Source organism: Oncorhynchus masou, unplaced genomic scaffold (assembly GCF_036934945.1).
Source record: "Oncorhynchus masou masou isolate Uvic2021 unplaced genomic scaffold, UVic_Omas_1.1 unplaced_scaffold_2874, whole genome shotgun sequence".
Classification (NCBI taxonomy): domain Eukaryota; kingdom Metazoa; phylum Chordata; class Actinopteri; order Salmoniformes; family Salmonidae; genus Oncorhynchus; species Oncorhynchus masou.
Window position 1 is genome coordinate 25,472 of NW_027009299.1, and position 4,179 is coordinate 29,650.

Genomic DNA, 4,179 nt, shown 5'->3' on the forward strand with positions numbered 1-4,179 from the left:
CAGTCCAGTTCCATCTCCCTCCCCCTCTCCTCCCCCTCTCCCTCAGTCCAGTTCCATTGCCCTCCCCTCTCCTCCCCCTCTCCCTCAGTCCAGTTCCATCTCCCTCCCCCTCTCCTCCCCCTCTCCCTCAGTCCAGTTCCATCTCCCTCCCCCTCTCCTCCCCCTCTCCCTCAGTCCAGTTCCATTGCCCTCCCCCTCTCCTCCCCTCTCCCTCAGTCCAGTTCCATCTCCCTCCCCCTCTCCTCCCCCTCTCCCTCAGTCCAGTTCCATCTCCCTCCCCCTCTCCTCCCCCTCTCCCTCAGTCCAGTTCCATTGCCCTCCCCCTCTCCTCCCCCTCTCCCTCAGTCCAGTTCCATCTCCCTCCCCCTCTCCTCCCCCTCTCCCTCAGTCCAGTTCCATCTCCCTCCCCCTCTCCTCCCCCTCTCCCTCAGTCCAGTTCCATCGCCTTCCCCCTCTCCTCCCCCTCTCCTCCCCCTCTCCCTCAGTCCAGTTCCATCGCCCTCTCCCTCTCCTCCCCCTCTCCCTCAGTCCAGTTCCATTGCCCTCCCCCTCTCCTCCCCCTCTCCCTCAGTCCAGTTCCATCGCCCTCTCCCTCTCCTCCCCCTCTCCCTCAGTTCAGTTCCATCTCCCTCCCCCTCTCCTCCCCCTCTCCCTCAGTCCAGTTCCATTGCCCTCTCCCTCTCCTCCCCCTCTCCCTCAGTCCAGTTCCATCTCCCTCCCCCTCTCCTCCCCCCTCTCCCTCAGTCCAGTTCCATCGCCCTCCCCCTCTCCTCCCCCTCTCCCTCAGTCCAGTTCCATCGCCCTCCCCCCTCACCTCCCCCTCTCCTCCCCCTCTCCCTCAGTCCAGTTCCATCGCCCTCCCCCTCTCCCTCCCCTCTCCCCCTCTCCCTCAGTCCAGTTCCATTGCCCTCCCCTCTCCTCCCCCTCTCCCTCAGTCCAGTTCCATCGCCCTCCCCCTCTCCTCCCCCTCTCCTCCCCCTCTCCCTCAGTCCAGTTCCATTGCCCTCCCCCTCTCCTCCCCCTCTCCCTCAGTCCAGTTCCATCTCCCTCCCCTCTCCTCCCCCTCTCCTCAGTCCAGTTCCATCGCACTCCCCCTCTCTCCCCCCCTCTCCTCCCCCTCTCCTCCCCCTCTCCCTCAGTCCAGTTCCATCTCCCTCCCCCTCTCCTCCCCCTCTCCCTCAGTCCAGTTCCATCGCCCCCCCCTCTCCTCCCCCTCTCCTCCCCCTCTCCCTCAGTCCAGTTCCATTGCCCTCCCCCTCTCCTCCCCCTCTCCCTCAGTCCAGTTCCACGCTTCCCCCTCTCCTCCCCCTCTCCTCCCCCTCTCCCTCAGTCCAGTTCCATCGCCCTCCCCTCTCCTCCCCCCTCTCCCTCAGTCCAGTTCCATCTCCCTCCCCCTCTCCTCCCCCTCTCCCTCAGTCCAGTTCCATCGCACTCCCCCTCTCCTCCCCCTCTCCTCCCCCTCTCCTCCCCCTCTCCCTCAGTCCAGTTCCATTGCCCTCCCCCTCTCCTCCCCCTCTCCCTCAGTCCAGTTCCATCGCCCTCCCCCTCTCCTCCCCCTCTCCCTCAGTCTAGTTCCACGCCTTCCCCTCTCCTCCCCCTCTCCCTCAGTCCAGTTCCATCGCCCTCCCCTCTCCTCCCCCCTCTCCCTCAGTCCAGTTCCATCTCCCTCCCCCTCTCCCTCCCCCTCTCCCTCAGTCCAGTTCCATCGCACTCCCCCTCTCCTCCCCCTCTCCTCCCCCTCTCCTCCCCCTCTCCCTCAGTCCAGTTCCATCTCCCTCCCCCTCTCCTCCCCCTCTCCCTCAGTCCAGTTCCATCGCCCTCCCCCCCCTCTCCTCCCCCTCTCCTCCCCCATCTCCCTCAGTCCAGTTCCATCTCCCTCCCCCTCTCCTCCCCCTCTCCCTCAGTCCAGTTCCATCGCCCTCCCCCTCTCCTCCCCCTCTCCCTCAGTCCAGTTCCATTGCCCTCCCCCTCTCCCCCTCTCCCTCAGTCCAGTTCCATCCCCCTCCCCTCTCTCCCCCTCTCCCTCAGTCCAGTTCCATCTCCCTCCCCCTCTCCCAGTCCCCCCTCTCCCTCAGTCCAGTTCCATCGCCCTCCCCCTCTCCTCCCCCTCTCCTCCCCCCCTCTCCCTCAGTCCAGTTCCATCGCCCTCCCCCTCTCCTCCCCCTCTCCTCCCCCCTCTCCCTCAGTCCAGTTCCATTGCCCTCCCCCTCTCCTCCCCCTCTCCCTCAGTCCAGTTCCATTGCCCTCCCCCTCTCCTCCCCCTCTCCCTCAGTCCAGTTCCATCGCCCCTCACCCTCTCCTCCCCCTCTCCTCCCCCTCTCCCTCAGTCCAGTTCCATTGCCCTCCCCTCTCCTCCCCCTCTCCCTCAGTCCAGTTCCATCTCCTCCCCCTCTCCTCCCCCCCTCTCCCTCAGTCCAGTTCCATCGCCCTCCTCCCCCTCTCCTCCCCCTCTCCTCCCCCTCTCCCTCAGTCCAGTTCCATCTCCCTCCCCTCTCCTCCCCCTCTCCCTCAGTCCAGTTCCATTGCCCTCTCCCTCTCCTCCCCCTCTCCCTCAGTCCAGTTCCATTGCCCTCCCCCTCTCCTCCCCCTCTCCCTCAGTCCAGTTCCATTGCCCTCCCCCTCTCCTCCCCCCTCTCCCTCAGTCCAGTTCCATCTCCCTCCCCCTCTCCTCCCCCCTCTCCCTCAGTCCAGTTCCATCGCCCTCCCCCTCTCCTCCCCCTCTCCTCCCCCTCTCCTCCCCCCTCTCCCTCAGTCCAGTTCCATCGCCCTCCCCCTCTCCTCCCCCTCTCCTCCCCCTCTCCCTCAGTCCAGTTCCATCGCCCTCCCCCTCTCCTCCCCCTCTCCTCCCCCTCTCCCTCAGTCCAGTTCCATTGCCCTCCCCCTCTCCTCCCCCTCTCCCTCAGTCCAGTTCCTTTGCCCTCCCCCTCTCCTCCCCCTCTCCTCTCCCCCTCCCCCTCTCCTCTCCCCTCTCCCTCAGTCCAGTTCCATCTCCATCTCCCTCCCCCTCTCCTCCCCCTCTCCCTCAGTCCAGTTCCACGCCCTCTCCTCCCCCCTCTCCTCCCCCTCTCCTCCCCCTCTCCCTCAGTCCAGTTCCATCGCCCTCCCCCTCTCCTCCCCCTCTCCTCCCCCCTCTCCCTCAGTCCAGTTCCATTGCCCTCCCCCTCTCCTCCCCCTCTCCCTCAGTCCAGTTCCTTTGCCCTCCCCCTCTCCTCCCCCTCTCCTCTCCCCCTCCCCCTCTCCTCTCCCCTCTCCCTCAGTCCAGTTCCATCTCCCTCCCCCTCCTCCCCCCCTCTCCCTCAGTCCAGTTCCATCGCCCTCCCCCGCTCCTCCCCCTCTCCTCCCCCTCTCCCTCAGTCCAGTTCCATTGCCCTCCCCCTCTCCTCCCCCCTCTCCCTCAGTCCAGTTCCATTGCCCTCCCCCTCTCCTCCCCCCTCTCCCTCAGTCCAGTTCCATCTCCCTCCCCCTCTCCTCCCCCTCTCCTCCCCCCCTCTCCCTCAGTCCAGTTCCATTGCCCTCCCCTCTCCTCCCCCTCTCCCTCAGTCCAGTTCCATCTCCCTCCCCCTCTCCTCCCCCTCTCCCTCAGTCCAGTTCCACGCCCTCCCCCTCTCCTCCCCCTCTCCCCCCTCTCCCTCAGTCCAGTTCCATCTCCCTCCCCCTCTCCTCCCCCTCTCCCTCAGTCCAGTTCCATTGCCCTCTCCCTCTCCTCCCCCTCTCCCTCAGTCCAGTTCCATTGCCCTCCCCCTCTCCTCCCCCTCTCCCTCAGTCCAGTTCCATTGCCCTCCCCTCTCCTCCCCCTCTCCCTCAGTCCAGTTCCATCTCCCTCCCCCTCCTCCCCCTCTCCCTCAGTCCAGTTCCACGCCCTCCCCCTCTCCTCCCCCTCTCCTCCCCCTCTCCTCCCCCTCTCCCTCAGTCCAGTTCCATCGCCCTCCCCCTCTCCTCCCCCTCTCCTCCCCCTCTCCCTCAGTCCAGTTCCATTGCCCTCCCCTCTCCTCTCCCCCTCTCCCTCAGTCCAGTTCCATCTCCCTCCTCCACCTCTCCTCCCCCTCTCCCTCAGTCCAGTTCCATTGCCCTCCCCTCTCCTCTCCCTCTCCCTCAGTCCAGTTCCATTGCCCTCCCCCTCTCCTCTCCCCCTCTCCCTCAGTCCAGTTCCATTGCCCTCCCCCTCTCCTCCCCCTCTCC